Here is a 23,054-nt window from a genome sequence, read left to right as displayed (position 1 = left end):
TATACTTACCATATGATAGAAAATCTACTTCTGGGTTCATTGGGAAGATAATAACTGAACATAACCACAAGAAGACTTGTACATGCTGCAGCTTTATTCATGAGGGCAAATAACTGGAACAATCCAAATATCCATAAACACGACAATGGATAAACAAATTGTGGTGTATCCTGGCAATAGAACACTACTCAGCAATCAAAAGGACAAACTAGTGGTATATGCAACAACATGGATGAATGTCAAAAATATATATTAAGTGGAAGAAGCCAGACACAAAAGAATAAATATTGTATGGTTCAGTTTTCATGAAATTGAAGAATAGGCAAAATTAATCTATGTGATAGAAATCACAACAATGGCCGCCTGGAGTAAGTGTTGGATTGATTGGAAAGGGACAGGAGAGAAACTTCTGGGGGTAATGGAAGTATTCTATACCTTCATTTGGTTGGTGATTACATGTGTGTAAAATGCACTGAGCTCGACACTTAAGATCTGTACCTTTTACTAATAAAGAAGATAGAAATAGGAAAAAAGAAGGGAGAAAAAGAAACATAGCGTGTTGCCATGATTGGCTTCTGACAAGCATGGATTTGAACGCAGGTTCTTCCTGTACCAGCTGTGTGACCTTGAGTAAGTCACCTAGCCTTCCTGAGTCTTCAGAGAGCAATCACCTTTCCTTGCTTGTTGTGAAGATGAAGTCAGATATTGAATGGTACTTGCCCAGAGCCTGGCGTGGCTGACACACAATAAAGGATCAACTCTTCCCTCCTCTTCTTTCACTTCTCCATCCACCTCTTTTTCCAACTCATCACCTGACGTATAGAAGTTGACTAGACTTGAAATAAATAAAACAAGAAAACTGAGCATTGGAATCACCAACTGGCTTCACCAATGACACTCAATCTAAGAGCAGCTGACACAAGAGGTGAGTCCAGAGGGTGGCTTCAATTTTCACGTTGGGTGTGGGGTGTGAGGTCTTTCATTACCAGAAGTAACAGGTCAGGTGGGGGAAGGAGGGTCTCAGATCTGTCTAATGATCTCTGATGGTGGGGGGTGGGGAACTCAGTAAGCACCAGAAAAGAACTCCAGAGTGACCGTCAGGTGAGACTGTCTCAGGTACCTTTTTATGTATTAAAAAATGATTTAGGATGGGAACTGCAAGTGCAAAGCAGTACCTCTCACTTTCGTGTAAAATTATGTAGCAGCTGAGCCGGTTCAGTGCTGATAAGCCCAGTGAATCCGTGGCCAGAAAAGCACCTCAGTTTGCACCTACAGAGAAGAGCACATACCTAGGAAAACAAACAAAAACACCTGCCATTTGTGGGTTTTGATATCAGGTTTAGCACCAGAGGGGAATGAATTAAAGTATGTAATTTTAATTTTCTGGAGCCAGATCCGCATTAAGTAAATGATGAGCTTTTGTCTTCAGCAGCTTCAAAGCTTTTTAAAATAAATGAGGGCGTGAGTAACTTCAATTAAAGGAAATAACATTAAGAAACTCTCCAGAGAGAGCCTAAGAAATTACGCTGCAGCCTAACTTTCCAAATACTGAGCACTATTTCCTTGAGAAATTTCTGAGGAAAAGATGTTGGAAAAGTATCCGTTAGGCTTAAACGGGATATATCTTTTTCGGAGCGTGGAGGGAAATGTATTGTAGTGTGCTAAAAGAGGAAAGGCTTCAGACTCGGAGGATTCAATCAACCAAGATTTATTGAACACTGAAGATGTGCCTGGCAATCTGCTCCCATAAAGGTAACCATACTGTACCCATTGCCGTTGAGCCGATTTCCACTCACAGGGACCCTATAGGACAGAGTAGAACTGCCCCATAGGGTTTCCAAGGCTGTAATCTGCATGGGAGCAGACTGCCACATCTTTCTCCCACGGAGTGGCTGGTGGGTTCGAACTCTCGACCTTTTAGTTAGCAGCCAAGCTCTTAACAACTGTGCCACCAGGGCTCCGTAAAGATTACAGCGTAGGAAACCGGAGAGTTCTACTTTGTCATACAGGGTCGCTATGAGTCAGAATTGACTTGATGGCGCACAACAAAAACAATACCATTGGCTAAGAAGCCCTGATGGTTCAATGGTTACATGCTAACTGAGAGGTCAGCGTTCTGAACTCACCCCGCGGCTCAGGGGAGAAAGACCTGGTGATCTGCTTCTGTAAAGACTACAGCCAAGAAAAGCCTATGGGGCATTTCCACTCTGTCACAGGGGGTCTCCATGAGTCGGAATTGACTCCATGGCATCCAATAACAACAACAACAACAACAAAAGATGTGCCAGGGACATGGGGATGGCTCGGGGACTCAGGCTGTTTTCATCCAGTGGCTCCACCATCCCCCAGGACTGTGGGGTCCTCCCTGTATTCTCTGCATCTACTGCACCAACAGGGGAAAAAACCACAGGGAGTCACGCAGGAGGTGGTAGAGTGGCATAAGTCACTCCCACCAGCACCCCACTGGCCAGCTGCAGGGTGGGGTGCTGGGAAACATGGGGTGCCAAGGAAAGAGAACATGGGTTTTGATCAGCAGCTGGCCAGATTCTGTCTCAGGGTAGAGAATATTTTCTTAAACAAGATACAAAAAATTAGGAATTACAGATGAAGACTTTTGGTAAATTTGACCATATGAATAATTAAACTCCTTAATGAGAAGGGTCAACTAAGCACAATTAAAATGCAAGCGCAGACTGGAAGAGGTATGGTATCACATACGACAGACACAGTTTTAGTATGCAGGAGACACATGCATACACACAGATTCTGTGAGTCAATAACAGGCAGCACAATAGAAAAATGCACAAAATTTACCCATAAGCAATTCAGAAAAGGAGAATACTGAGTGCCATGTAAATATAAGAAAAGATGTTCAACCTTATCAGCAATCAGAGAGAAGCAAATTAAACCACAAGAAAAAAAGATACCATTTCATACCCGTAAGCCTGGCAACATTTTACAAATCTGAAAATACCAAGTGTTAGTAAGGGTGGAAGGAAGTGAAAACTTTCATATACTGATGATGGGATTATAAATTGCTACAACCACTTTGGAAAAGAGTTTGGCAACATTTAGATAAACTCAACATGTGCGCACCCTCTAGAATATACCTTGTATTTTCGCTTCTAGGTATATCTCACACATGTTCACAAGGAAAGTCTTACAAGGATGTTCACTGAAGATACTTTTTAATAGCAGACATTTTGAAACAACGTACATGTCCATTAATAAGGGGATGGAGAAATGAAATGTAATTATTCATAGAGATTATAATGAAGAAATCAGATCTATATGCATCAATATGGATAAATTTCAAAAATTCAGTGTTGGATAAAAAAAGAAAGCCACAGAGAGAATCACATAATGTATCGTTTATGTAATTAGAAAAGCAAACAAATCTTATATGTAATTTATGAATTGTGTATTATATATATGTAATTTATAACACAGTTATGTATATATTGACAGAGTGTCTTGGTGTCCTTGAGTGGCCATAACAAAATACTACAAAGTGGGTGGCTTTAAAGAACAAAAATTAATTTTTTCACAGTTCTGGGAGCTAGAAGTCTAAATTCAGGACATTGGCAGGTCCATGTCCTCTCTGTCCGCTCAAGGGGAAGAACATTCCTTTTCTCTTTCAGCTTCTGTTGCCCTAGGTGTTTTTGGCTTGTTGACGGATCCTCACCTGCTGTCTTCCCTCTCTGTGTGACTCTGTTCCCGTGTCTGTCCTTCTTTTTTATAAGCCACCACTGAGAAGGGTTTAGGATTAGGAGCCACCCTACCCTAGCATGATTTTGTTAACTGAACAAATAACAGAAGAGTCCTGGTGGCACAGTGGTTAAAGAGCTCAGCTGCTACAGAAATGTTGGCAGTTGGAACCTACCAGCTGCTCTGCAGGAGAAAGGTGTGGCAGTCTGCTTCTGTAAAGATTACAGCCTTGGAAACCCTATGGGGCAGTTCTACTCTGTCCTATATGGCCGCAATGAGTTGGAATTGACTATGATGAATTTTAACTGTTAACACTGGCAAAGAAAACTCTATTTCCTCAACAAGGTAACATTCACAGGTACAGGAGTTAGGACTTCAACATAATTTTTGGGGGGACACAATTCAATCCATAACAGTGATATTCTATATAAAATAAATGACAGTGGTCACCTTTAGGGAAGGGCGTGGAGAATTAAAATGGGAAAGGTGACATGGGGGGATTAAACTTTACCTGTAAATTTTTATGTCTTTAATTAAAAAAACCAAGAAACTCAAGTTGGAAGCAAATATTATACCATTTGTTCATTGTGGACATTTATAATATTTTATTATCCCTTACACATTTATATATTTTCAACATTTCTACTTGCAAAAAGACATCCTTGCCTTACCTCCATCTACTACAGGTGTCACCACTGGTATTATTTGATCTCTTGTTAGCATTGAAATCCTTCAGTCTCCTAGAGAAAAACATGCACTGGGTGTGTTCATGAAATATTAATAAACCATTGTATACTCATGTCTTAATAGTTCCTCTATTGGTAAATGTTGTCCAAAAGTCTTATCCTGACCCAAGAAGAGAAGAGTGGGAAATGAGGGATGTTACAACAAGCAAACGTGCGAATATAGACAAAGGAAAATTTCCAATTACAATTATAGGGATCCACATAAATTACACCTGAAGAAGAATAAAGACATAACTGAAGTTTTCTTATCTGCTGGGAAAAAATGGCTCCCCTGGCAATGGAATCAAAGCAAAGTCAGACTAGAAGTTTCCCACTCTTGTCTCTACAAGTATCAGACAAAGTGGTATGGGGCATTTCAGAATATGGAAAACATGTTGCAGCCATCAGGGTCTAATTATAGCTGACAAACTACTAAGCAATTTTGAGTAGAAAAGGATTTGATGTAGGGAACTAGTGCTTATACAGTTGCTGGCAGAGTTGGAGGAACAAACTCTGGGCTGAGTCTCCAGGAAAGCCCCCAGAAAAATATGGCAGAACTGCCTTGATGAGGTGACCATTACATCTGCCTCAGTCTGTAAGCTGGATGTCTTAATTTGGCTTCCCTCCAAAGCAGAGCCTGAAATAAGACTTGGATGCAGGTAGTTCACTTAGAAGTTTATCCCAGAAAGTCAGAGTGAGGAACTGAGAAGTATGAAACAGGAGAGAGGTGAAAGCCAGTAAGTTGTTCATTAATGAGAAGGTTACCTCTCATGGTAACTGAAACTCAGTTCTTCTGGAGGCCCTCTGACAAACCAAACATAGTGTGTCTCAGAATTATTACCCTTCCTAAGGCGAGAGACTGGGGCTTTTAGCCATGACAACTACTCCCTGTTGGTTGAGGGTTTGTCCCAGGGATGTTAACACCTTGTTGCTTCCAGGCAGCATCTGTATGGGCTGAGCAACATTCCATGGCTTTGGAGAAAGCCCTGAGGCAGAGACACAGAGTGATGCCACGGTGTGGGCAGAGGTTGAACATGGGCAGTGTGCCCCAAGCCATCTACCACAGCTCTACTAAAACCAAGTGGGCTGAAGAAACCCAGCATGGGGCATAAAAAGTGCCTGCCACTCTGGGAATTCAGAGTTTCTTTCCCAGCAGTTAGTTCCAAAATCACGCTAGTGAGGACTTGATCTGGGGATCAGGAAAATGACGCTGCAGCTCTTGGTGCCAGATCTATGCCTCTCCTTCTAGATCTACCCCAGAAAAATGGTGGCTCCCCCACTGCTTCCTTTCTTTCTAGTTAACTCACTTCTGAATTCATGTTTGGAGTAAGCATAACTGATACGGGGAAGCTGAACCACATTCAGAATCCTAGCTGCAAGGGAGTCTGGTAAATGAGGTTTTTAGTTTTCTAGGCTCTGCAGTACTAAAAGGACCCTAGAGATAGGTTGGAACAGATGTTGAGCCAACTGGACTTACTGTGTCTTCCCCACATATCTGACCTGATGTGTCTGGCCTTCCAGTTCCCCTTGCTTTGTGATTTTGGCTAGGCCAGTTTCTTCTCTGAAACTGTCTCTACTCAACACTATGCCCTTCCCTTCTGTGCTCAGCTCAGTGAAGGAAGCAGAGAACACCATCTTTAAGGGACTACATGAGCAATCTGTTCAACACAGAGCTCCCTGATTTGTTCTCTGGGCTCTTAACATAATTGTAATTATGCAATTATCAAAAAATATTGATTCGTTATCTGTCTCTCTGCTAGATCAGAGGTCCATGGGGGCAGGAATCCTGACCCTGACTTGTTCACTGTTAAATCCCTGGCACCTAGCATGTCCGTGGCACTCGGATATAGGCACTCAACACATAATTTGAATATATACATGAAAAAAAATGAGTTCTAGGCATTAGGTTTCTTTCATCTGTATAGGGGTGTTTTATCAGTATATAAGGAATAAAGCAGCCTACATTCAACGTTATTGTGAGAGTAAGGACAATAAAAAAGGGTCTGGTCTAAAGTGACTAAATTATTCCACTGAGGGAGTGTGATATTTTTAGTTATTGCTGTTAACTAAGGGTTGCTATTTCCAGTCCTGGGCTGGAACAGACATTAGTGAGCCAGGCAGGTGGTCATAGACAGTATTTGAGAAGAAAAGGCAGCATGATACTTTCCCACTCTGATTGGTCTGGGGAATCTAAGAGTGACATGTTATGTGCTACTAAAAAATATCAAGGAAGAAGGACTGCTCTTGCTTATAGGACCCTGCTGAAGGAAAATTTCAAAATAATTGGATTTTATGGAAAAACAAATACAACCTTCAAGACTGGGAGGTATATCAAACTTGAGGTCCTCAAAGGTCCATTCGAGTTTTAACTTTGCTGACTTTTTGAACATTAGGATGGGAGGTACTGTTATGTAATAATAGCTAAAATTTTTTGAGTTACTTTGTGTTCCAAGAAGTGTTTAGATGCATTCTCTCTTCAAATTCTTGGAATAAGCCTAAATGTTAGGTATTATCATTATCTTCGTTTTATAGGGAAGGACACTAAGGCTTGAAGAGGTTGATAACCTGCAGATGACAATGAAGATTTTCAGTTCTGGCCTGCCTGACTCCAGAGTACATGCTCTTAACTACTACAGAATGGGGTGAAGAGCCCCAGGCTTCTCAGCTGACCTGGGTTCAAATCCAGGCTTTCCATTTTGTCATGGATTGAATTGTGTCTTCCCAAAACATATGTCAACTTGGTTAGGCCGTGATTCCTAGTGTTGTGTGGTTGTCCTCTATTTTGTGATTGTAATTTTCCTATGTGTTGTAAATTCTAATCTCTGCCTGTGGTTAATGAGACAAGATTAGATTATGTTAAAGAGGGTTGGGGTGGGATTGTAACACCCTTTCTAAGGTCACATCCCTGATCCAGTGAAATGAATTTTGCTGGGGTGTGGCCTGTACCACCTTTTATCTTACAAGAGATAAAAGGAAAGGGAGTCAGCAAGGGGGGAGGGGGGAAGGGGTGGGACCTCATACCACCAAGAAAGCAGCACTGGGAGCAGAGCTCATTCTTTGGACCCGAGGGTCCTGTGCAGAGAAGCTCCTAGCCCAGGGGAAGACTGATGACAAGGACCTTCCTCCAGAGCCCACACAGAAAGAAAGCCTTCCCCTGGAGCTGACACCCTGAATTTGGACTTCTAGCCTACTTAACTGTGAGAGAATAAACTTCTGTTTGTTGAAGCTATCCACTTGTGGTATTTCTGTTATAGGAGCACCAGATGACTAAGACACCTTTCCTTACTGATTGTGTGGTTGAAAATGACTGAACCTCAATTCCCTCAGCAGCGAATGGAATGGCAACACCTTCTTTGCGAGGTTGCTGTGAGAACTGGAGACAATGAATGTAGAGCACCTCATAGAGTAGGTGCTGAATCAATAGTGTTGCCACTTTGTGAAGACCACTAGGTTAGACAATGGAAGGGCAAAGTGACAGAGGTCTGGGGTGGGGATGAGTCAAAGAGGCATGAGGCAGAAGACACACACCTAACCTGTCTGCTGACTCCCTACAGGTAGGCTGTGGGCACCTTACCTTTTCCATGCTTCTGCCTCCCCAAAATTTGTAAAGGGGAAGCCATGCACCTAGAGCACAGGCTAATTTCAAGGCATCGCCTAAGCCTTGATGAAACTGCTCCACTCACAAGTATTTTATCTTATGCCTGTGAAACTCTCACTGCAATCAAGGTAAAGAACATAGTCATCATCCCCCAAAGTTTCCTTCTGCCTCTTTGTAATCCCTTCTCCTCACCTCTCCCGCATGTCCCCAGGCAATCACTGATGTGTTTTCTGTCACTTCCTACAAAGGCAATGATGGATATATTCCGGTCTTTGTCCTCAAGCTCCTAGTTTAGCGGGGAAAATGGACAAATAAAAAATAGCACATTTGCATTTCCTTGATCCTAACATGCTACTGAATTTATGATGCATGTCAATTGAGTAACAGTTTACGAGGATAAAAGAAACTATTAAATGTACATATTGCTTTTTAAAAAAATAATATTTTATTGTGTTTTTGGTGAAGGTTACACAGCAGTTTAGGTTCCCATTCAACAACTTCTACACAAGTTGTTCAGTGACATTGGTTACAGTCTTCACAATGTGTGAACCCTCTCAATATTTTCATTCTGGTGGTTTTGTTTCCCTTCATCTAGTTTCCCTGCCCCCTTACATATTCATCTTTGTTTTAAAGTAATTGCTGATTTTTTGGTCTCATGCACATATTACTTTTAAGACACATCCCAGTTCCAGAAACATTTTTATGTGGAAAAATATGTGCATCTAAGAATTGAGGAAATGTGGTACCTACCGCTGCATGGGAAGCGGGCTGGGACGGAAGTATGAGCTCCGTAAAGGAAGCCATGTGGGTGGCCCACCCCTTGGGAGGGTGGCCTCGTTAGCACTTAGGGATTATGCCATAGGGTGACCGTTCACATTTCTGCTTTTGAGGTCTCTGTCTACAGAGCTGAGACTCTCCCTTCCAGGATGGTCCTGGGGAAGCACAGACAAGCACTTCGTCTCTGTGGCCTCTTTCTAACGTCCATAATCCAATGTAAGAAACAATCCAGGGTGTAATTGAATAGGTCACATCAGCTGTGTAGGGCAGAGCATCAGGCTGCTTTCTATGGAAGGGTTTGCATCTCCGCTGTGACACCAGCTGTGGGACTGGGAGCAAGTGGATAGAGGAGGTGATGATGACAACCTCGCAGCCTGTCCTAAGGTCTTAAGAGAGAAGCATCTAGCACATTGTCCATACCACCTGAAGTCCCAGAAGGGTTTCTTCCACCTCTCCCTAAGCAGTGTGCTCTTTACCTGCTAGCTTCTCTTATCAGTTTCCCTCAGGTAAGCTACGAGAAGACTCCCTTACTCTTGCAGGTAGGTTGAGGATCCCGGCCACTAGGGCCACACTGAAAAGACTCTGTTCAAGTCTTGCCTGTAATGCAGCCCTCCATATCCCATCAGCCACACTGACTCCCCAGAAAGCAGAGCTGGGCTGTTTTGAGTGTCTCAGGGCTGAAACCATGGCCAGTAGTAGAAAGACAATGATTCAGGAGAGGTCCGCTTTACTGGATGCTCCTGGGAGCATGCAGGAAACCCTGGCTGCATAGTGGTTAAGAGCCATGGCTGTTAACCAAAAGCCTGGCAGTTCGAATCCACCAGGCACTCCTCAGAAACCCTATGGGGCAGTTCTACTCTGACCTTTAGGGTCATTATGAGTCGTAATTGACTCAACAGCGAGTTTGGTTTGGGAGCATGCAGCTCTTGTTAATGTATGAGTTGCCTTTGGGAAATCAGAGGCTTCAAAGGCTGCACTTGGGGCCAGCCCAGGGGCACCCTGAAACCTCCAAAGCCTCATCAGGGGCCACTGTTTGGAGAGTGGAGTCCCTGGCCTTTGGTCATCAGGTCCTCAGGAATGCATTTGACAGGTTGGGAAATCAAGGCAAGAGAAGCCAGTTATCCAGGAGTCCCTAATCAGTAGGTGGGTGGAGCTAATCTCTCAGGTTGCAGGAATGAGCCCTGGACTACCAGCTTCCACCTGGCCTGTAAAAGCCACGCCCCTAATGGTACTGTGTGGGGCGGCATTGCAGGGGATCTGGGAGACTGGGACAGAAATTTCTTTTTTGTAAGACAAATCACAGTTCAGATGTACTAAGGGGCCAAGAGGGAGCCAGTCACTCCTTTTGTGGAAAAAGAAACTTTTCCATTTAAGTTCAAGGTTCCCTAACCCTATACGTATGCTGAGCGATGTGGATTTTTGCTTACTGGTTTGGCAAATAGAGAGGCAAATCTGTAAAGAAAGGCACAGTCTGAGAGGTTTGCTCTGCGGTGCTCGCTAGGAAGGTTACGAATAAAGAATTCTAGAATCCCTGGGTGAAAGAGACCTTGGGACCCTCAGTTCAGATTCCCATTCCTTGAATGAAAATAGCCAGACAATTGCCAGCTGCTTGGATCCCTCCACCAATGGAGAGCTCCCTGCTTGTAAAGGCGTCTCATTGGATGCTAATGGTTTAAAAGGCTTCATTCATTCACTCATTCAGATATTTGTTGAGCTCCTTCTCTGCACCAGCCACTGTTTTAGGCACTGGGGATACGTCAGTGGACAAAACAGAATAGTTTTTTGGGGGTCAGCTAGGCTTCGTCATGGGTCTGCAGTCAGCTGATGCAGACTCGGCTTGGTTGCTAGGTGGCCCTGTTCCTGGGCGCCTTGATTCTCTCATCCTCCAGGAGGCTAGCCTGGGCTTGTTCACATAGAAGTCGCAGGTTTCCAATAAAAAGTCGCAGGTTTCCAATAGGAAGAACAAATGTGTGAAAGCCTCTTGAGGCCTAGACTCAGAACTGGTACACATTGCTTCGACCACCTTCTGTGGGCCTAAGCAAGTCACAAACCAGTCTACATAAAGGGGTAGTGAAACAGATTCCCCCTACTGCTGAGAGGAGCTGCAAAGTGACATTGAAATGTGCATGGATATAGGGAGGAGGGAAGAATTATGGCAGCTATTTCTGCAATTGGCCATAATAACTCACCTACATGTGTGTGGGTGAGGTTGACTGACTACAAGAAAAACTGGAGAAGGAAGGAAAGTTAGATAATTGAAAAAAAAAATTTTATTGCAATTTTGATTAATTTACTGAAAGCATTATCATGCTTCTCTTATTGTCTTCTCTAGACCCCTGGGACCAGGCTGGAAAAGGTAGTGGTGACATAGAGGTAGGTTTTGCCCATCCAAGCTGACACGATGGTTGTTATGGATTGAGTTGTGTTCCTACAAGGTATGTGTTGTAAATCCTAACCTGTGGTTATAATGCCATTTTAGAATGAGTTTTCTTTGTTATGCTAATAAGGCAGTATTAGTGTAGGATGTGTCTTAAGTCAATCTCTTTTGAGATATAAAAGAACAGATTAAGCAAGCAACCAAGCAAGCACAGATGGGGGAGATAAATACCGCATCACATGAGATCTCCAAGAAACGAAAAACAGAAGCTGAAAAGGGACAAGGACCTTCCTCCAGAGCTGACAGAGAGAGAAAGCCTTCCTCTAGAGCTGGTGCCCTGAGTTTGTATTTCTAGCCTCCTAAACTGTGAGAAAATAAATTTCAGTTTCTGAAAGCCACCTACTTGAGGTATTTCTGTTGTAGCAGTACTAGAGATGTAAGACAATGGTCTTTCTAGGAAGCGTATTATAAATGGGTTAGCCTTCAGCATATAAATGCTCATCAAAGTCTGCTGGCTGGTGTGGTGCTGAGAAAATCTTTTAAGCAGCCCAGCAAGTTGGGACAGTGTAACAGGAAATGATCCAGAGGTTCAGGACTGGAAAACGGATGGTTAGGGAAGGTGGTATCTGAATAGGCTGAGGGCTGAGTTTTTGGAAACACCAAGCAGCTGCCATATTGTTTTTCATATGTGTGGCCTGTAGCACTTCGCTGAGCTGGGAACATCTGTTAAGGTTTTAGTGTGATTTTGGATAACAAGATAGCTATGGATTGGAGAGAGATGGCATCTCTTTATAAAGTGTGTTATGTTCTTAACATAGTGTCTGACCCATAATAAGTTCTCAACAAATGGTAGCCATTATGTTATTATTACTATTTTTAATTCAGCTACAATTCTGCATACTGGATGTTTTAATTTTCACCCCTCTCCTCACCAAGATGCTCCATCCTCGTGAGCAAGGCAGTCAATCAGGTGAGTGGGAACCCAGCTTGAGGAAACAGCTGGGAGGGGGTGGAACGGAGGTGGTGGAGTCAGAAGCAATCTGCATCATTCCTGAAACAGCTCTCATGGGAGAAAATTACTAATCACTGCCGTTATTCTGCATCTGGTGTTAATTATTCCAGGTGAAAGACACTATAAAAGGAATGCTAAGTTCTTAATTTAGGGTGTTTTGGGGGGCAGTTATTCAATTTATTAGTCACTATTCAGGCAGTGAAAAGAGTGAGAAGTTTTGATATTAAAGGAAGTAGCTAATTCAGAAGGGTGATGAAATTTTTCTTTTGAGCATCATGTTTAGAATCAGGTGAGCCCTTGGAAGTTTGATAGGTGTTTGGTGTGCTCTAATATGAGAGAGGAGTCCCTGGGTGGCACAAATGGTTGACTCCGACAACTAGGTAGAAGGTCGATGGTGATCTGCTGCTGAACCATCACGGTCTTGAAAACCCTCTGGGGTAGGTCTGCTATGCACACATGGGGTCACCACGAGTTGAATCCACTTGGCAACAACTAACAACAATAATAATACGAGAGAAGGGCAACATTAGAGGAATTGGGGTTAATAATGAGGATGAATTTCATGTTCACCTAGACTACTGTAGTAGCCTTCTCATGATCTCCTGCTTCCACCTTCCTCCCCTCCCATCCCTTCTCCCCATGATAACCAGAATGAGCCCCTTAAAATCAGAGGTTGATACTCCTTTCCACAAAATCCTTTGCAGATTTTCATTACAATGTTCCAGGGGGAAAACATTTCCTGCATTCTTTCCTCTTCTCTCTTGCCATCTGAATACTATCCAGGACTTCACACCTTGGCTTCCTATGAGGATCAGTAGGCCTTTGAGGAAGAAGAGCTGGATTTGAACCTGGGTTTAGCCCTTTGCTATGTAATCTTGAGCAAGTATTTTACCTCTTTTTGCTTCAATTTCCTCATCTGTAAAACGGAAATAATAACCCTTTATCATAGGGAAGTCATGAGGACTGAATGCTAATGTATATGAGAGTGCCATATAATCACCACTCAATAAATGTTGGTTGCCTCGGAATGTTGAAGAACCATCTCAAGACTCAGCCTTGTTAAATTTTTCTGACAAAGTCTGAATCATGCTGCTTTCTTTGCTTTTTGATTATCCATATTACAAATACTGTGTGTCATCATTTAAAGTTTTTATGTTTTGTATTTCAACCCATCTTCTGCCCCAGTTTCATTTTATCATGATTGTATCCAAGACATCTTTTGCCTAAGGAAGTACACAGCTCAGCTCTTGGTACAGAATAGTATCTTCACAGCTATTTCTAGACTCAGATTGAATCCACATAGACCTTAGCAGCTGAGGCTGAATACAAGAGAATTCATTTAAAGTTGCTTAGAAATATAAAGTATATTATGTTTCTTCTAGGCAATCATATCATCCACTTGGTTTTTAATCTGATTCTGTTCACAGAAAAAGTAAATCAATTACTTTCTCACATCTAGGGTTTAAGATGAATAATGCTATTATGGGAGGGAACCCTAAGCCCCGTTCTCATGTTTCCATTGGGTAATTTCGGTTCTACTTCCTAGAGACAGCAGTATTTGTGGAACACTCCCAGCTGCCTTACTCACATTTCCCCATGGGAGAACAAGTAGCTAATATGATTGGTGACAATGCTGATGGCCTGATGTTCTTTGGTTTTTGTTATCTAGGGTAGCATTGAGTGAGGGAAGCAAGGGTGGCTCTTGCATGTTGTGAAAACTGCTCTGAAAACTCCCTAGGAAGGCCCCACCTTGGTGACTGGAGATTGGGAATACTTCCCAGTACTCTTTCTCAGTAAGCTGAGCAGAGCCTGGTTTTTCTCCAGCTGTAGGACCGCTACGAGTTGGAATAAACTCTACGGCAATGGTTTTTTTTCTTTTTTTTTTTTTGAGCTGTGTGTTTCTTTGGTTGATCATCAAGTAAAGCCTTCAACTTGCATTTGTCTGGCCATCTTGTTCAAAACTATTAATAAATGCAAGAATCCACATCCTGTGATGCCAGAGGCTCACACTATTAAGAGATGGAGGAACAGAGATGCACTGAGGGAACAGTAGATACGAGTCTCCTATATCTGGGGGTATCTGCCTATTGACAGGCATGAGATGGTAGGGTTTCTCTCTTTTATTCTCTTTGTTGAGGCCCAATAATTGAATGTGTACACGTCAAATGAGCTGGGACTTCATCATAAGCCATTACCATCTGTCATGGTTAATGTTATGTGTCACCTTGGCTAGGCCATGATTCTCAGTGGTTTGGCAGACACTATGTAATCATCCTCCATTTTGTGATCTGATGCGAGCAGCCAATCACTTGGAAGGGGGTTTTTCCTTGGGGACAGTGGCCTGCAATCAATATATATGGATGTTCTCACACTCTCCCTCCAACCTGCGTTTGTCTTGTCATCCTCTGACCTCTGGTTCTTGGAATGTGAAAAGCCTCCAGCCTGCTGCCTGACCTGCAGATTTTGAATTCACCAGCTCCCACAACCCTGTGAGCTAGCAGCCTGCCACCTGATCTGCAGATTTTGGATTCATTGACCCCTGCTGCCTGACCCATGGATTTGGAACTTGCCAGCCTCCAAAATTGCATGAGCCATTTCCTTGAAATAAATCCCTCTCTCTCTATATATACATATGTTTCACTGGTTTTATTTCTCTAGAGAACTTAGCCTAAGACACCATCATACCTGGAAAATAGTAGGCACTTAGTAATTGTTAGCTACTATAATAATTTCTTCAGCATAAGTAACTGTCAAGATGGTGCCCTGTCCTAAAGTAGGTAGAATTGATTGAATCTCTCTATCCTTTCTATGTGGTGGTTGCTAATAAGCCTCTCTGTTGAGATCATCAAATAGACAATAACATAATGGTAGAGGTGATAGTTTCAAATTGCCCAATATATCTCCATGGAAATCATATGTCTTAGGATGGATTTTCTAGAGGAGCAAAACCAGTGAAGCATATGTATGTAAATATGTTGTTGTTGTTAGGTGCTGTTGAGTCAGTTCCAACTCATAGTGACCCTATGTACAACAGAATGAAACACTGCCCAGTCCTGTGCCATCCTCACAGCTGTTCTTATGCTTAAGCCCACTGTTGCAGCCATTGCGTCAATCCGTCTTGTTGAGGGCCTTCCTCTCTTATATTGACTTAACCAAGCATGACGTCCTTCTCCAGGAATTGGTCCCACCTGATAGCATGCCCAAAGCACATGAGACAAAGTATTGCCATCCTTGCTTCTAAGGAGCATTCTGGTTGTACTTCTTCCAAGACAGATTTGTTCATTCCTTGGGCAGTCCATGATATATTCAATATTCTTCACTAATACCACAATTTGAAGGTGTCAATTCTTCCTCAGTCTTCCTTATTCATCATCCAGCTTTCCTGTGCATATGAGGTGATTGAAAACACCATGGCTTGGGTCAGGCGCACCTTAGTCTTCAAGGTGGCGTCTTTGCTTTTTAACACTTTACAAGAGTTCTTTTGCAGCAGATTTGCCCAATGCAATGTATTTTTGGATTTTTTGACTGCTTCTTCAATGGGTGTTGATTGTGGATCCAAGTAAAACAAAATTCTTGCAACTTCAATCTTTTCTCAGTTTATCATGATGTTGCTTATTGGTCCAGTTGTGAGGATTTTTGTTTTCTTTATGTCAAGGTGTAATCCATACTGAAGGCTGTGGTCTTTGATCTTCATCAGTAAGTACTTCAAGTTCTTTTCACTTTCAGCAAGCAAGATTGTGTCAACCAATCCTGACGCCCCGTTCTTCTTCATATAGTCCAGCTTCTCAGATTATTTGCTCAGCATACATACTGAATAGATATGGTGAAAGGATACAACCCCGACGCACACAATGCAGTGTTCCTGATTTGAAACAATGCAGTATGCCCTTTTTCTGGTCTGACAACTGCTTCTTGATCTATGTAGAGGTTCCTCATGAGCACAATTAAGTGTTTTGGAATTCCCACTCTTCAAAATATTATCCATAATTTATTATGATCTACACAGTCGAATGCATTTGCATAGTCAATAAAACACAGGTACGCATTTTCTGGTGTTCTCTGCTTTTGCCAGGATCCATCTGACATCAGCAGTGACATCCCTGGTTCCATGTCCTCTTCTCAATCCGGCTTGAATTTCTGGCAGTTCCCTGTAGATACACTGCTGCAGCTGCTTTTGAATATTCTTAGCAAATTTTACTTGTGTGTGATATTAATGATATAGTTCGATAACTTCTGCATTAGGTTGGATCACCATTCTTGGGAATAGGCATAAATATGGATCTCTTCCAGTCAGTTGGCCAGGTAGCTATCTTCCAAATTTCTTGGCACAGAAAAGTGAGCATTCCAGTGGTCCATCAATTTGTTGAAACATCTCAATTGGTATCCCTTCAATTCCCGGAGCCTTTTTTTTTTTTTTTTTTTTTGCCAATGCTGTCAGTGCGGCTTGGACATCTTCCTTCAGTACCATCGGTTCCTGATCATATGCTACCTCCTGAAATGGTTGCATGTTGACCAATTCTTTTTGGTATGGTGACTCTGTGTATTCCTTCCATCTTCTTTTGATGATTCCTGCTTCATTTAATACTTTCCCTGTAGAATTCTTCAATGTTGTGACATGAGGCTTGAATTTTTTCTTCAATTCTTTCAGCTTGAGAAATGCTGAGGGTGTTCTTCCCTTTTGGTTTTCTATATCCAGCTCTTTGCACACGTCATTATAATACTTTGTCTTCTCGAGGCACCCTTTGAAATCTTCTGTTCAGCTCTTTTACTTCATCATTTCTTCCTTTAGCTTTAGCTACTCAAAGTTCAAAAGCAAGTTTCTGAGTTTCTTCTGACATCCATTTTGGTCTTTCCTTTCTTTCCTGTCTTTTTAATGACCTCTTGCTTTCTTCATGTATGATGTCCTTGATGTCATTCCACAACTCGTCTGTTCTTTGGTCATTTGTGTATAAGGCATCAAGTCTATCCTTGATATGGTTCTAAATTCAGGTGGGATATGCTCAAGGTTGTAGTACCTTGGCTCTCATGGACTTGTTCTAATTTTCTTCAGTTTCAACTTGAACTTGCATAAGAGTAATTGATGGTCTGTTCCACAGTTGGCCTTGGCCTTTTTCTGACTAATGATATCGAGGTTTTCCACCATCTCTTTCCACAGAAGTAGTCAATTTGATTTCTGGGAATTCCATATGGGGAGGTTCATGTGTATAGTAACTGTTTATGTTGTTGAAAAAAGGTATTTGTAATGAAGAAGTCGTTGGTCTTGCAAAATTCTATCATGCGTTCTCTGGCATCATTTCTATCACCAAGGCCATATTTTCCAAATACCAATCCTTCTTTGTTTTCAACTTTTGCATTCCAGTCACCAGTAATTATCAATGCACCCTGATTGCATGCTCAATCAATTTCAGACTACAGAAGCTGGTAAAAATCTTCAGTTTCTACATCTTTGGCCTTAGTGGTTGGACTGCAAATTTGAATAATAATCATATTAACTGGTCTTCCTTGTGGATGTATGGATAATATATCACTGACAGTATTGCACTTCGGGATAGATCTCGAAATGTTCTTTTTGATGATGAATGCAACACATTTCTCTATTTGTCATTCCGGCATAGTAGACCGTATGATTGTCCAATTCAAAAAGGCCCGTATCAGTCAATTTCAACTCACTAATACCTAGGATGTAGATGTTTATGCATTCCATTTCATTTTTGACAGTTTCCAATTTTCCTAGATTTATATTTCTTACATTCTGTGTTCTGATTACTAATGGATGTTTACAGTTTTTTCTTCTCATTTTGAATCGTGTCTGCTCAGCAAGTGAAGGTCCTGAGAGCTCGACTCCATCCACATCATTAAGGCTGACTCTACTTTGAGGAGGCAGCTCTTCCCCAATCATCTTTGGAGTGCCTTCCAACCTAAGAGGCTCATCTTCTGGCACTATATCAGACAGTGTTCTGCTGCTATTCATCAGGTTTTCACTGGCTAATTCTTTTCAGAAGTAGACATCCGGGTCCTTCTTCCTAGGCTGTCTGGTCTGGAAGCTCAGCTGAAACCTGTCTGCCATGTGTGACCCTGTAGGTATTTGAATACCGGTGGCATAGCTTCCAGTATCAGAGCAACACACAAGCCTCCATAGTATGACAAACTGACAGACAAGTGAGGGATATGTAAATATAGAGAGATTTACTTCAAGGAAATGGCTCACACGGTTGTGAAGGCCGGCAAGTCCTAAACATGTGGGTCAGGCATCACACTGGAGGCTTCTTCTGACTCATGTGGTTGTAGGGTCTGATGAATCCAAAGTTGGCAGATCAGGTGGAAGACTGCTGGCTCATGGGATTGTAGGAGCTGGCAAATCCCAAGATCTGCAGGTCAGGTGGAAGGCTGCTGTCTCACATCCTGTGAACTGGAGGTCAGAGGATGATGAGTTGGATGTAAGATCCAGAGCAAAAGCTCGTGAATTTAGCCAGAATATCCAGATGTTTTGGATGCAGGCCACACCCTGAGGAAATCTCCCTTACAACTGATTGGCTGATCACATCTGATCACAAACTGGAGGATGACTACATCATTACATTACCCACTAGACCCACTGTGAGATGAACCTGAGCTCAGGCTCCATTAATAACCTGATGAACCTGAGCTCAGGCTCCATTAATAACCTGACCTCTATACGTCTCTGCTCTGACTGGCGGGCCACAGTGATGTTTTGGGTCTCCTGGCATTAGCGTCAGTTCAGAGCCGGTGTCCAGTGATCCCTGAAAAGTCTGATTATTTTCTTTTCCCAAGTGAACACTCACTTTGATAAAAGGCTGTAGATCCCTTTGGGGAAGGCTGGGAGAAAGAGTAACAGTATACATTTTTGCCAGTGTAACTGGGTCATCCCTCAAGGAGAGTTGACCTCCCCTTCATTCCAGGGGTTGTGGGTCTGTAATTGTTCAAGTCTAGAAATTGGTTGAGGGTCCATGACTCTCTATTCTGGTGATTCGAGTTAGACTGCAATTTACTTGTACAGATCAAGGAAATATTTAGTAGATTTTTCATCCATTTCACGCCTAGGGACATTATGCAATGCCATAAATCCATACGAATCAAACTGTTCTGATTACTGCTTTGACTCCACTGTCCATTATGGTAACCACGCCCACCTTGTCTTTGTCAATTGAGTGCCACCACTTGGCCCCATTATAGTTAGGTGTCTTAATTCACTTAGGGCAGTTCCTAGTTCCTATTGTCAAATCTGGCTTACGCAAAATAGCAATCACACAATCCTGAAGGATACTGGGGATCCCTTCATGAATTTGTTCCTCACTGTTGTGGTGAAAGGTGTGTCCTCTGGACACTCCATGGGTGTATCTATGGGTCCAACCTGATAAATCCACTCTAACTTGCCAATTTCCCTAAGCCTATGGATACATTCTTCTGTAGTATACCAAGGCAGACCTGGTACTTCAACTTGATTTAGCGTAGGTCACTGCTTAATTCATGCTTCAACAAGCCAACCAAATAAACTATTAGATCGTTTTCCAACCTCTCAAACTGAAACATTGAATGAAAAATTTGTGGTTTGTGGGCCCATATCAATAAACTCACACTGATCCAACTTTATGTTCCTTGCACCATTATCCCACACCTTTAATAGGCATTCCCATACATATTCTCCAGGTTTCTGTTTGTATATTTAGAAAACTGAAGCAGTTCTTTGGAGTGTAGCACATACTTCTGGGTCACACTTTGGACTTCATCTTTTTGGGCTTGTTGGGAGTTAAGTCTAGTTACAGGGCTAGAAGCAAAAATGAATGGTGGGGGACATTCAGCAATGTCTTATAAGGAATGGGCCTCAGGCGATGCCCCAGGTAACACCCCAGGTGCCGGCCCAGGCGATATCTCAGACAAAGACTCTTCAGGCGCGGCTGGCTTAACCTCAACAGATGGGGGCAGGAGGGATAATAGTTTTACTTGCGAGGTTGGCTTAGTAGACAAAGATGAAGCGATCTCTTCATGTGGGGGCAAGAGGGCTGGTTCTGTTGGCAGGTGTGACCCTATGGAATTTAGGGGCTCAGTGTCCCCAGATGCCTGATTATCTGCCCATATGTAATTCAGCCACTTTTACAATAAGACTTGGTTTGGTTTTTGGCAATATTAGTTCTGTTACTACAAGAAATAGGCTTTCTTTCAGAGAAAAAATGGCAACTTTCAGGTCTTTTATGTGGCGCTTGAGCTGTGACTCTGAAGCCCTGGTATCATCTTTCTCTTTCACCACTTTGTCTAGCAAAACAGGACCAACTAATCGGCTTCCTTATCCTTCTCATTCTGACAAAATTGTAGAACTGTATCAAGTATGGAATCACCAGAGCCTTGCCTCTCACAAATATTTGGTCTATTGGTGGTGATATTTTGCGTATTTCTATTGCCACCTCATGCTGTGGAAGGGAAGCCACAGCTTTGCTAGCCCGAAGTTGCGGTCCTCAGGGGCAGGGGGCAAGGGTAGGATAGCCAGAAGTGTTCCAGGAGACCCTGGAAAGGAGGGAGCCAGAGTTGGGCAAATTCTGTGCACATTTCTGGCCTCCAGAAACATTGTCTTGTTGGGATTCCAGGCTTAAAGTTAGATAGTTGTTATCCGAAGAAAAACCAGCCTATGGACTGCAGGATCTTAATCAGGGAGAAACATGTGTGTGTGTGTGCATGTATGAGAGAGAAAGACAGACAAAGAATTGAGTAAGGGGCCCAGTTTTGCATTTGGGTCAAAGCAGTATGAACAGAGAAGGGATATGAAGAAACTGGAGGCAGAAGCAGAGGGTAATATGAGAGTGTAACGTCCCTTCCCTTGCCCCCCATCCCCGGCATCATGGGGCTTGCATGGGAGTTTGAGCCATCTCGTTCAGAAACTGTGGGCGGGGGGGCCCTAACTGACATTTCTGTTGTAGAATACACCTAGTAGAGTCAAAAGGGCACAGGACAAGAGATGTGGTTCTCCAATTTCCAGCCCTCATTCCACTTCTGGTTGTTGAATCCTGAGCAAGTCTTTCCTGCTCTTTAGACCTTAGTTTCCATACATGTAATACAAGACCTGGGACCACATATGATCTTTAACACTCTATGCTCTATTTTAAAAGGTATCTTTATTAATTTTTTTGAGCCCCAGTTATCTGCAAAATGTAATAATGTGTTTCTCTTAGGGTTGTGAGGATTAGTTGAAATCATATTTAGAAATGGCCTTTGCAAACTGTAAAGTACTAAAAACATGTACATGCACTTGAGAGCCCCAGAGAGCCCTGAGCAAAGTCAAGCTGTGGAGGAGCAGAAAACCACTGAACTTTAAATGTGTCCCCAAACCCACATATGGATCCACCGGCAGAACAAGATACATTATACAACCTCTGCCAAATCACTGGCTCACCACTGAGCTATACAGCTGCAGAGGCAACCCCTGGGAAGCCATGCTAAAAAATAATAAGAAAAATCCTGAGCATTCTGAGTTATCTATTCAAAGAATCTGATCATGTCTTTCCCTCGGCCTAAAATCTTCACAGCCTTCCCATTGCTTATAGCCCCTTGCTCAACTTCTTCCCTAGGCTGACTTAAGGGAGGTGTCACCTCCTCCATGAAGCCACCCAGAGCCTTCTCTCTCCTGCCCTAACCCTCTGTCAAAGTATTGCTAAAGGTGGTAGAGATTATAGCACAAATAACACTGTATTTAAACCAATTATGGTGTATTTAAGGAGCCCTGGTGGTGCAATGGTTAAGCACTCTACTGCTAACAGAAAGGTTGCTGGTTCAAACCCACCTAGTGGCTCTGCAGGAAAAAAGACCTGGCAATCTGCTCCTGTCAAGATTTACAGCCTTGGAAACCCTACTTTGTCCTATTGGGTCACTAGGAGTTGGAATTGACTCCATGACAACAACAACACGATACATTTGTTTTCCTGCCAAGTCCATACCTACCCTCACGTATCTGTCCGTTTGTCGTACTGTGGGGGCTTGTGTGTTGCTGCGATGCTGGAAGCTATACCATCAGTATTCAAATATCAACAGGGTCACCCATGGTGGACAGGTTTCAGCTGAGCTTCCAGGCTAAGACAGACTAGGAAGAAGGACCCGGCAGTCTACTTCTGAAAAGCATTAGCCAGTGAAAACCTTATGAATAGCAGCAGAATATTGTCTGATATAGTGCTGGAAAATGAGCCCCCCAGGTTGGAAGGCACTCAAAAGATGACTGGGAAAGAGCTGCCTTCTCAAAGTAGAGCTCTTAATGACGTAGATGGAGTCAAGCTTTCGGACCTTCATTTGCTGATGTGGCATGACTCACAATGATAAGAAACAGCTGCAAACATCCATTAATAACTGGAACCTGGAATGTGTGAAGTACGAATCTAGGAAAATTGGAAATTGTCAAAAATGAAATGGAAAGCAACCAAGGTGTCCATCTACGGATGAATGGGTAAATAAATTGTGGTATATTCACACAATGGAATACTACGCATCCATAAAGAACAGTGACGAATCTGTGAAACATTTCATAACATGGAGGAACCTGGAAGGCATTATGCTGAGCGAAATGAGTCAGAGGCAAAAGGACAAATATTGTATAAGACCACTATTATAAGATCTTGAGAAATAGTAAACCTGAGAAGAACACATACTTTTGTGGTTACGAGGCGGGGAGGGAGGGAGGGGGGGAGGGAGGGAGGGTGGGAGAGGGTTTTTTATTGATTAATCAGTAGATAAGAACTGCTTTAGGTGAAGGGAAAGACAACACTCAATACATGGAAGGTCAGCTCAATTGGATTGGACCAAAAGCAAAGAAGTTTCCGGGATAAAATGAATGCTTCAAAGGTCAGCGGAGCAAGTGCA

The sequence above is a fragment of the Elephas maximus genome, chromosome 15, assembly GCF_024166365.1.
Source record: "Elephas maximus indicus isolate mEleMax1 chromosome 15, mEleMax1 primary haplotype, whole genome shotgun sequence".
NCBI lineage: Eukaryota > Metazoa > Chordata > Mammalia > Proboscidea > Elephantidae > Elephas > Elephas maximus.
Note: the sequence above shows the minus strand (reverse complement) of the source record.